Genomic DNA, 12,603 nt, shown 5'->3' on the forward strand with positions numbered 1-12,603 from the left:
TAACAGGATATTTATAAAACCATAATGTGATCAGATAAAGTCAACATGGCTTCATGAAAGGGAAATTATGTTTAACTAAAATTATTAAGAATTTTCTGAGGAAGTGGGGTTAAGATCACAACCAGCTCACTGGGTGGAAGAGCAGGCTTGAAGGGCCAAATGGCCTACACTTGCTCAGTCCCATGCACGTTTGTAAGACACAAAGTGAGAACAAATCTGAGCGGTTTGTCTTAATCACATTTCCCCTTGTTTAGTGTTTTTTGATAAAATGTCTTCTTTTAACAATTAATTGCAACTCAACTTTTGTTAAAATAAGATTTCAATACTAGTGCATTTCCAATTGACCAATTCAATCTGCTGCAAAGAACTTCAAGAAATCTTAACTGGTTCTTGCTATAAAATGCCTATTCCAGTAATTGATACACATAAGGCTATAATCAGAATTTCAATTGGATATGAGTTTGACTTCACACGGAAGCCCACGATTGAATTAAGTGGGAAATAACTAATACAGTTTCTACTCTGAAGGACACCTCATTTGAATGCAGTGTTTCAGGAAAAGAGTTTAAAAAATTTAGCATGGCCAATCCACCTCTGTCCGACTAAAATGTTGTTAACTACAAGCATACATTAGTATTGGTACCAAGGTGAAGCAAAATAATCAACAAAACAAAACCCAAAAGAACTGTAGATGCTGAAAATCAGAAACATAAATAAAAACTCAAATTGCTGGAAAAACTCAGCAGGTCAGCATCTGTGGAGAGAAAGCAGAGTTAATGCTGTGGGTCCAGTGACCCTTCTTCAGAACTGATGGTAGCATGGAAAAGGTAGATAAGTATGCAGAAGATGGGATGGGGAAGGGGAGTAAACAAGAGGGGAAAGTGGAACACAATGAAAGAGAAACAATGTTGAAAAGATGTTAAAGGTCAGCCTTGGGGAATGAGTAGTTCCATGTTACCATCATTTCTGAGGAAGGGTCACAGGACCAGAAACGTTAACTCTGATTTCTCTCCACTGATCCTGCCAGAGCTGCTGAGTTTTTCCAGCAATTTCTGTTTTTGTTGAAAGAGAAGTGAAGTGACCAGTTCAAAAGGAAGATGGAAAGAGTATACAGTCTAAAGTCCTTGTGGTATCCTATAGGTGTACAACTTTAACATGAGACCACAGTTAATTAATTGACGTTGTGCCGTCAGCAGTAGCAAATATTCTAGTTGTCTACTGAGTTCTCAGTGTTTTAATGTTTTCTTTTAATCAGCTCTTTCACCAGGCACTTTTTCTTCTTGAGATGCCGATTTTTGTACTTTATTCATAAAAATCTTATATACATACACAATCGTTACATCAGTTTGGTTCTCTCCAGTCTTTGCATATGGAAAACAAACAAATATTGGAGTTTGATTTTACTGATTGTTCCAACAAACAAACCCAAAGGCATTTCTTACTTATGCAAGATACTAGTTACATATATTTGAGGCACCAGGAGGATCCAATAACTGAATGGATCCCATAGAGACTTTTTTCAACAGGTTGCACTCTTAAATCTATCCCTCCTGCACTGTCAAAATAACTCCATTAAATACAACTGATTTGCGAATTCCTGTGTCTGACTTCCTGGTTTCCTAGGTTGAGCCTGCAAGTGTTGTCTTCCACTTTCTATATGTGAAAAGCATCATATAGGTGTCAATCAAAATAGCAGATGATGATTTCTTCATGCTTGACTGGGTGGACTACTTTTCAGTGCTTTTTCCAATTTTAAAAAAATGCTAATTTCAGTTCAGACAATACTTCTTATTGGTTTCATGAGGCTTGGCTAACCTATGTGGTCAGCGAATTGCTTGTGACAATTTAATTGATGAAGGTCTTAGGTGTCAAAACCAAATGCCGCATTTCGAAAATCAGTAGTTCATATATTTTATCATGATTGTGATGTTTTTCAAAGTAAAACTGGAAATGTTCCTTTCTTTGCCTTTAAAAGCACTCTCCAACGCCCTATTCACAAGTTAAAGTTCAACTTCAGTGAAAACACGTTAAATAGGTTACAGAAACACAATTTTAAAAGCACAAATTCAAAATTAAATCACATCAAAAGAATCACAATAAACCACCATTTTTCCTAATTTGTACTGAATTTCAGATTTTACTTCAACATAAGTTTTCATTCAATACGCCATTCTGAACACTGACAGCAGACAAACATGTTCCAGTGATATGTGCAAGCATGACTGCAAAAATGGAAAGGAGATAGATAACTGCAATAATGCTGGTATTATGAGATTTCTCTCTTCCTCCAAGGAAGACCTTCATTCCTCCCTAAATCAGCGAAGCTCAGTCAGTACAAGCCATCAAAATGGAGTCTGGAAAATCCAGACAGGGGTTCTACTATCACAGAAAGATTGCTAGATGCAGATGTTTTCCTCAGAAGCATCACATGCCATTCAAAATGAGGGCCTCGAGCATGTTGGCCCATGTAAAAGGCAACGGTGACTCCTTTAATTGAAGAAACAGAACGTCAACAAATTAAATACACTGTCAGGGCCAGTGAGATAATTTCGACAGGTTAAGAAAATGGAGTGTTAACATTAAGCATTAATCACAAGCTTGCAGGCATAGCAAGCGAGTGTCCTCGGGTCACCCTCTTCATTTTCACCCCAGTCATGACGCTTAATAATGTTTACTGTAAACTAGAAAGATACAGAATTTGCTGGGTAAACAACAGCAAGAGTAATGCATAAAGCGAAGTTAATGCGTTTTTAAAAACCCAGCAATTTGTAGCAAAAGAGACATCTTGTAACCGGCAAATCTCGAATTGCTGTACTATTTGCGAAAAGCTGTTGTTTGCCTCACTATCAAGAGAATTAAACTTGTCAGAGGAAGTCAGGCCTTGCATTTAAAGATCTAAAGACTACAAATGAATGGTGAAAAGAATAATCTGACTCCTGGGACCTATTAAAATGCCCCTCTCCAGCAAATTCTGGGTCAATGTTTAAGATGAAAGCAATAAAGTTTGTTACGTTACACGCAAAATATTGTATTACAATTGTAGTGAAAATGGAATTTCAAAAAATATCAGCGTTCAACTTTCACTGTATGCCTTTATTAGCGGAGACTTTAATGACCTAAAAAATCCTGAAAAAATTATACTGCTGACTTAAAATAGCTCTTATGACAAGCCCAGACAATCCATTTAAAAAGTATGAAAGCAACTGCCTCAAAATTACCATTTAATAAAAAAGAATGGCAGTTAGCGAGGCACCAAGAAATTTCCATCTCCTGTTTTACTTGCACTTGCATGATAACTGCCCATATTGAGCGAGGAAAGGTCAGCTACAACTAAAAAGCTTGAAATGAAGCAATAACACAGACATCAGAATCTGCAAAAGATCAGTAGATCAATTGCAGCTTTGAGGAAAAAGATAGAAAACAAGTTTTCAAAAACAATGTGAATTGTCATGAAATTTCTGAAGCCCAAAGAGTTGCTAACACAGCAAATTAAGACATTTGTCTTTAGATTCAACAATAAAAAAACAAGGTAGTGTAGATACTGACAATCTGAAACAGAAATAGTAAATGAAAAATAAAACAACACAAACAGAATATCGCACAATTAATTTGCCATAATAATTCATTTTGTAAAAAGTCTTTAATCTCAAACTTGTCGTTAATGGGGTGAAGGAGGAACAGAGACATCAAAATAGCTTTTGAAAGTGGGAAATTATGGACACAACCAGGCAGCGAAGAGCAGCATTTGAACATTATGCTACTTGTGCCATGGCAAAACAGGAGATAATTCAGATGCTAGAAGGGTTTAAAATTGCAAATAAAAAAAATTGGATAAGCTGTTTGTAATTAAAGTTGATATGACATGGAGAGCAGATGAGATGCATCCTGAATATTGAAGGGTGCAAGTGGAAATTGCAGACATAATTTTTCCACTCTTCCTTAGACTCTGGGTGCTACTAAGTGACAGGACAATTGCAAACGTTTAAAACCTTTTGGTCAAATTTGGTGGTAGGGAAATTTCAGGACAGCATTAATTAATTAAGGAAAGCCAGCACGCAATTTCTGACGGAAATCATGTCGAACTAACCTGTTAGTGATTTTCAAAAAGCTTATAGAGAAGATTTTGATGTGGCATACAAGGAATTCCAGAAGGCGTGTGATGCCGTGTGAGACAAAAATAAAACGTGTGATTGGAGTTAGAACTCATGGAAGGAAAGAAACATTAGCTACATGGACGCAAAATTGGCTAAGCAGGAAACAAATGAGTAATGGTTATTTGATGCATCATGTTCTGATGGGAAGCTTGTAGTGGAGTTCCCAGGGGTCAGTGTTGGGACCTTTGCTTTTCCTGACATACATTAACAGCCAATACCTTAGTGTATAAAGAACAATTTCAACATGTGCAGATACGAGACTTCAAAGCAGGGTGAACTATGAGGAGGGTATTGTGGAATTTCAGAAGAACGTGGACAAGTTGGTAGAATGAATGAACAAATAGCAGGTGAACTTCAATGAAGAAAAATGTGAAATGGCTAATTTTGACAGAGAAAACTTGGAGAGGCCAATTCAACATAAAATATGATTATGCATTAATCTTTAAGGGCAGCAGCACAGGTTGAGGACAGTTACTAAAGCATATAGGCACCTGAGATTGGCTAATGGGGGCATACAGTAAAAGTGCAAAATGATTTTGTGGAACTTTTTTGTAACTAGTTCGGTCTCAGCCAGATTACTGCACCTAGTTCTATGCATCACGCCCTAGGTAGGGTATTGAGGCAAAGCAGAAGTACAGAAAACATTCATGGAAAAGGTCCCGGGGGGAACAAACTTCAGTTATAAAGTTAGATTGGAGAAGAGGGTGGTTCACATGTGGAATGAATTTCCTGAGGAAGCGGTGGATGTAGGTACAATTACAACATTTAAAAGACATTTAGATTACCTGAATAGGAACGGTTTGGAGGGATATAGGCTAGGAGCAGGCAGGTAGGACTAATTCAGTTTGGGATTATGTTCAGCAAGAGCTAGTTGGTCCAAAAGGTCTGTTTCTGTGCTGTATGACTTTATGACTCTACACATTAGGACTATTTTGCTGAGCGAAATGATTTGACTAAAATTCTAAATCATGATCGGCCAGCACAGAATGGATGTGGAGAAACTGTTTGGACTATGGAAAGTATAGACAGCAAGAGGCACAGATTTAAAAACTGATTACCAAAAGCAGCAAAAGCAATATGAGAGATATCTTTTTCATGCAGCAAGTGGTTAGAATCTGGAATGCACTGCCTGAAAGTGTGATGAAAGCAAGTTAGCTTCAATTGAGATTTTCAAAACGGAGTTAGATATTTATCAGAAAAGGAATAATATGCAGTGTAATTTTGGCTAGCTGTGAGAAGGCAGATGGTGGTGGTTGATGGGAAATGTTCATCCTGGAGTTCAGTTACTAGTGGTGTATGGCAAGGATCTGTTTTGGGACCACTGTTGTTTGTCATTTTTATGAATGACCTGGATGAGGGCATAGAAGGATGGGTTAGTAAATTTGCGGATGACACTAAAATCAGTGGAGTTGTGGATAGTGTGGCAGGATGTTGCAGGTTAGATAGGGACATAGATAAGCTTGAGAGATGGGCTGAGAGTTGGCAAATGGAGTTTAATGCAGAAAAGTGTGAGGTGATTCACTTTTGAAGGAATAACAAGAATACAGAGCACAGGGCTAATAGTAAGATTCTTCGCAGTGTGGATGAGCAGAGAGATCTCAGTGTCCATGTGCATAGATCCCTGAAAGTTGCCACCCAAGTTAATAGGGTTGTTAAGAAGGCATATGGTGTGTTAGGTTTTATTGGTGGAGGGATTGAGTTTCAGAACCATGAGGTCATGTTGCAGCTGTACAAAACTCTGGTGCGGCCGCATTTGGAGTATTGCATACAGTTCTGGTCACCATATTATAGGAAGGATGTAGAAGCATTGGGAAGGGTGCAGAGGAGATTTTCCAGGATGTTGCCTGGTATGGAGGGAAAGTCTTATGAGGAAAGGCTGAGGGACTTGAGGCTGTTTTCGTTAGAAGATGATGAGAAGGCAGCTTAATAGAGACATACAAGGACGATGATAGCTAGCACAAGGGGATATAGCTTTTAACTGAGGGGTGATAGATAGAGGACAGATGTCAGAGGTAGGTCCTTTACTCAGAGAGTAGTCAGGGTGTGCAATGTCCTGCCTGCAACAGTAGTGGACTCGCCAAGTTTTAGGGCATTTAAATTGTCATTGGATAAACATATGGATAATAATAGAATAGTGTAGTTTAAATGGGCTTCAGATTGGTTTCACAGGTCAGTGCAACATTGAGGGCTGAAGGGCCTGTACCGCGCTGTAACGTTCTATGTTCTATGTTATGGTAGAAGGCAAAGGAGTAATATGAGGCAAGTTGTTCACTTGGACTACTGTTGCAGAAACCATGGGCCAAATGGCCTCCTTCTACGGTTTAAGAATTCCGTGATGTATAAAAATCTTGTCATAAGACAGCAATGAGAGATGCAGATCTGAACTAGCAAAAGAATAACAGAGTAATTAGTTTGTTTAAGTCAAGCATAGCAACCTATTTAATTACGCTACTGTGCATGTTCACCATATTGCATTTTTAATGCAAAATAACTTAAGTTGATTGAACCAACTGAATCTGATCATAATTGTTCCTCTGTAGCTTTAGGTTGTTGAGGTGTAAAGCAGCTTTATTTATTTAGTTATTCAAACCAATTCATGCATCAACTCTGTAGACTGTCATCAGTAGAAAAATGTTTCAAATGTTTATTATGAGCACAGAGACCTATAAATCTGGTTTAAACCACTGTTTTCCATTCTATACAAGTGAATATATGGCAGAATAAGCCAGTTTCAACATACAGCACTCAAGGTTACAGAACCAATGACACGACTGAAGAGGAGAGTTTGTTTTTAATTTTCAAATGATTAAACAGTTTCATTTCTCAGCAGTACCACACTTGACTCTATGCTGGGAGGTCGTGGCTCAGGCTCAAGTTCAAAATTTGACTGTAAACTCCAGGCCAGCTCTCCTGTGCAATTTTGAAGGGATACTGCATTTTGAGACAGGATATCTTTTTGATAAGGTAAGACCAAAGAGACGTACACCCTCAGGGGAATGTAAAAGATCCTATGGCACTATTTTAAAGAAAATTGGGAGTGTCTGTTCTATTTCTTGGCCAACATTTAAGCCTCAACCTGTATCACTAACCCAGAGAGTCTCTTGGAGATAGCAAGAACTGCATGATGCTGGAATACAGTGTGGAGCTGCAGGAACACAGCAGGCCCCCGCAGCAGCTGAGAAGCAGGACAGTTGATGTTTTGGGCCCGGACCCTTCATTAGGAGAGTTGGCTCATTGCCTTCTGGCTATTTTTGAGAAACACTTCCTGCCTTTTAGTTTTTCCTAGTTGTCACGTACTCCACTCCCCCCAGTTATTGTCTTTCAAGTCTGACAGGAGACACATTATTACACTGCCTTTCTCATATTCCGATCACTTTTTCTGAACTATCAGCATCTTTTCTCTAGCAGCACACTTCACCCAATACCCCACGTAGCCCCCTCCAAAACTATAGCATAAATTCTGCCCCGTCCACATTTCACTTCAACTCTGATAAAGGGTTGTCTAGACTCGAAATATTAGCATGCTCTCTGACCTGCTGTGATCACCAGCATTTGTTCTTTCCCAACACATTAAAACTCCTCAGCTTCTGCGGAAACCTCAAGCCCTTGGCTCCCCTCGTCATCCAGTCCACGGTGCCCAAACTAGTGTTTTGGAGGCAACACAAAATAAGTTGACAATCCATCAATCATTCACCATTTGCTGGTGCATCAAGCCCATTGAATTCATAAAGACATAACTAAAAATACATACATATTGTCAAGACCATAAGAAATACTATAGTTACATCTGAGTTACTGCATCAGATAAGAAATAGGGCAGTGCAATCTACCTCCACAAAACTCTAACTTAGAGTGATTATTGCCAGTAAACCCATGAAGATTTTCATGGCAAGATTCTGATGTCTTATTACAGCTTAAACTCTAATTATTTGAGAATTGTCAATACTACCTTCAATACTCATTTTTTTTCTGAGACAAACAAATAGGTTTTAGCATGGAATCCAATCAAATACCTTTTAGAAGTCTAAGTGCAACTTAATGTGGTAATTTTCACTTTCAAATTAGAAAACCATTTCTTCAAATTGAACTATCTGATTAATAGTATCTGTTTATTAGGGAGATGTTGGCCCCTGGTGCCGAAGCTGGAAATCCAGAGGACGAAAGAGTGAACTGAAATCACCAGGTTATCATTCAGAGACAGCAAGAACTGCAGATGCTGGAGTCAGAGACAACACAGCGTAGAGCTGGAGAAACACAGCAGGCCAGCTAGCAAAGGAGCAGGAAAGTTGACATTTCTTTCATTATGGCCTGCCATGTTTCTCCAGCTCCACACTGTATTGTCACCAGGTTATCATGCTGACTTCCATGTCAGGAACCACCATTGTCTATTTTCTACTTTCTATCTGGTGGGAAAATAGAAGACTGTACATCGAGGTGAGATAATGTGAATGCTAATACATCCAAAAAGGCCTCTTGCTGCTGAATTAGCAAGCACCTTGTCTCGCTGTTCAACAGTTATTTGGAAAATGTTATGTTGTGCTGTTGTTAACTTTCAGAATCTCCTTACTATTGATCTCATGAAACTGGGTTCATGGTTCTCATTGCTTTTTGGCTGGGAAGATAAATAGTCATCATTCTAGTTCCTAGAATCAAAGTCTGACCCTCAAAGTGTTAAGGCATTCCAGCATGTTAAATAAGAGGAGTCAGATGATGCTTCTGCCGCAAGGCTGCGTTAATGTCTTTAGGCTACTCCTGGTCATCTTGATTACCATTCCCATTGCCCTGTGCCTGCTAGCATCTCTGGGCTGTCTGAGTGCTTTCTGAGCATACCAGTTGCTGCTCATTTATGGAGGTGTTGGCATTAATCACAATATAAATAAAATCCTGCCTCGCTAATGTTATGCTGAACACTATCTTTTCATTAATTTGTGTTTTGCTTGAAGTCTGGTGAGATACTTATTCTGCTGCCACTCTCATGTGCAAACTGCCTGTACCCTCTACCACTCAAGTCATTCTTATGCTGCATACCCTGAAAAAAAGGGAAATGAACAATGCTAGCTCCTGTTAGTCATGAATAAAGTGTGTCTGATAAGAATGAAGAGAGGTCATAAAGGTTTACAGTTGGTTAGCGAAGGCATACCATGAGATTATTCAATGTGGCACTTGTCATTGAAATACATGCTGAAATTTAGTTTGTGCAGTTGGCAGAGCACATATCAGTTCACAAATTTTCAAAATAAGGCTATTTATGAAGTTTGTATGTAGCAACAATTTATGATAACCTTCAATTCTAAAGTCATGCAGTGCACATTCTTCCATAAGGAATAATTCAGTAATTCAAAACTGGATGTAGGAAAGAAAATCTTAATGATGTAAGTAAACCCAATATTCAAAAATCAAATAATTACAAAACTTGCTAGAACATAACATTCATATTTCTCTGTAGCATTTAGAGAGAGTATAGAGTCACACAGCAGGGAAACAGATCATTCATCCAATTAATCCATGCTGACCAGGTTTCCCAAACTAAACTAGTCCCACTTGCCTGCATTTAGCCCATTATCCTTTAAACCCTTCCTATTCAAATACCTGTCCAAATGGTATTAACTACACCTGCCTCCACCACTTCCTCTGGCAATGTATTCCAGATAAGTACCATGCTGTGTGGAAAAAATTGCTGCTCAGGTCCCTTTTAAATCTTTTCACCTCTCATCTTAAACCTATGCCTTCTTGTTTTAAGAGTCAACCACATTGTTGTGGGTTTGGAGTCACTTGTAGGTATCCATCTCTCTAGGGCATTTGTGAATCAGACTTTTTTTAAAATATGCAAATGATATATTTATCTATGCATAGATAAATTAGCTGAAAAAAACATGCAGCTTGGTTGACAATTTTTTGTTAGGCTTTCTTTTCCATATTCTCAATCTTACTGAATTATTGTTCGAAGTGCTGTCTCCATTCTGGTATCGCTTTTGGAAACTGAACTGACAATTACAAGTGGTTATGATATCGCCTATTTATAGTTTTCAATTTCAGAATTTATTTATTTAAAATATAGTACCCTGCATAAAATACTTCAGATATACTGACCAATTTTATATTAAAGAAGCTTCATTTGTCAGAAACACTACAATAAAACTTTGGAAGAATATCCATGATTTCCCAAAAATGCTGACAGAAGAGAAGGCTGTGCAGTGAGGTCTCACATTCAGACAAAAAAGTGATCCTATAACATTCACCATGCATTTATTAGTGGCTCACTCATAATTGTCAATTCAGTTTTCAAAAGCAATACCAGAACAGAGACAGCATTTTTCACAATAATTCAGTCAGACTAAGAGAATGTAGTCAAGCAAAGTCCACAATATAGGAACATTAAAAAATTATCAACCAATCTGCATGGGTTTTTTTTTCCAACTAGTTTATCTATGCATAAATAAATATCATTCAAATTTGGAAATGTAATTTTTAAACTTTTCATAAATCTCAATCGTACAAATCACAAATTTCTTTCTGCTAACAATGCATACCATCAAATTCAATTATTTTCTTCATTCATCATCTAATTCTACACATTCTCCTTCCAACAGTTCTAATCTACATTCAACTACATGCCTTCAGAACACATGACTTCAATCCAACCAACTTGCATTCATCTTTAAATTCAATGGTATAATTCTAAATGTTGATCTCTTTGGTCGGTAGCAAGTTCTTGTTTCTTATTCTTCAAAACCATTTGACTTCTTTTACAACTACCATCATGTCCTGCCCCTATGAATTGTCTCCTCCCAAGCCTACACGCATTTTTCACAGATCTACATGCTCGAATTAATCTGATCAGGTTTTTATATGGCCTCATTACTAAAATTAATCTCAGCAAAGGTCAAAACGATACCCACTGTAATTATGACGTGGTTGACCCTGATGGCACCACTACTGATGGCATACATTTAGCTGCCTAGATCCTAAGTTTCTGATTTTCGTCCCTAAACCTCAGTGACTCTCTTCCCTCCCTTAAAACACTCATTACATCTTACTATACTGGTCAAAGATCTTAGTCATCTTACCTAACAGGTCTAGATGTGATTCAGTGTCTAATATTACCCTTTTTCGCTCCAATGAAAGATGCCTTCGAATATTTTTTATTTAGAAGGTGCTAGAGAAATACAAATGTTCTTTGTCAAATAGATGGCATAGTGAGTTGGCCAATTTTTAAAAATTACAGAGGACAATAAATTACAACAAATTTCCGATGCATACAAAACCATGCAGATATGCACAAAAGCCTTCTTATTCAATATTATTCTCTCCCCATCCGGAAGATGAAAGGCATTGAAAGTCCCTGACCCAAAGAAAATGTGATCTAGAACTCAGTTTGGAAAATAAAAGCAGAACAAGGCAGCAGCAGGACATCCATTTGGGAAAATGATCAAGGCCAAATTTACTTTGCCTGTGGGTTGATTTTGAATAAGAGCAACATGAATGATTGAGTGATTGTTTGAAGAAAGAGAGTGGTCTGGTGCAATCATGTTAAGCATAAGAATGCTGCGATGATTTGCTGCAAGCTGTTGTAATCTGCATAAACTGACAAAGTTGTATGCATATAATTTTCTAGGAGCACACAGCAACTTGTTTTTCTCCCCAATCACAGTAGCAGGCTCAAATACACATATTTGTTCTTTCTGATCTGATCCACATCCATACATTTATAGGGTCGAGCTGACACAGCTGCAGCAAAATTAGGATAATTATTAACCAGCCCACCTATAAAATCCTCTGCTCAGATGTTATCCTTTCCTTCCAAATCTGCACATGCACCACTCATTCCCATTGATACCATTCCACCAGCCCATGCTAATCCATTCTAGCATACATTGCTCATCCTACTATATTTCCATATTAACCTAGACCATGGAGTCCAATGTCATCACCTCATCTAATTACACTCATATTCAACAACCATCCCTTTCCATAGTATATTATCTTTCCCTGCAATCATTCTCATATTGCCTTCCCTAAGCCCTGCATCCCTACACTCCCATTCAATCCGAATTTCATACCATTCACCATCCCTGCAGCACTATTTTCTCCCACCCAATTCTGGCATGCAATCCCATCCTGTTTGATTGAAGTGCTGCTGACTTCCTCATTCCCTGAAATTCCAGATTCTAGTTACTGTGATGGGCTAGTAGGTTGCTATCTTGGAGTGCTCCTCAACTGTTAAGTTTGGTCTGCGATATCCCATCTACAGCCTCAGTCAGTTTGCATGTTGCATCCTCTTTCCGATACTCATCTATATTTTTTCCCCAGGGCATTCTGCAGTCTTGCTGTGCTGCTGGCTGGTCTAGTCCTCCTGGACTTCCAGACACATGCCTCATGGTGTATCTTGCTCAAATTTTTAAAAAGTCTATTCTAGCCCCATCAGCCAAGCCATTGAGAGTCCATGAAA

At 38.3% G+C, this 12,603-nt stretch overlaps 1 protein-coding gene across 4 annotated transcripts in view; it reads right to left on the minus strand.

Moving 5' to 3' along the window:
* man1a1 (mannosidase, alpha, class 1A, member 1) overlaps window positions 1-12,603 on the minus strand; it is a 422,282-nt gene that overhangs the window by 207,081 nt on the left and 202,598 nt on the right. The window lies entirely within an intron of this gene.

Source organism: Stegostoma tigrinum, chromosome 4 (genome assembly GCF_030684315.1).
Source record: "Stegostoma tigrinum isolate sSteTig4 chromosome 4, sSteTig4.hap1, whole genome shotgun sequence".
Lineage (NCBI taxonomy): Eukaryota > Metazoa > Chordata > Chondrichthyes > Orectolobiformes > Stegostomatidae > Stegostoma > Stegostoma tigrinum.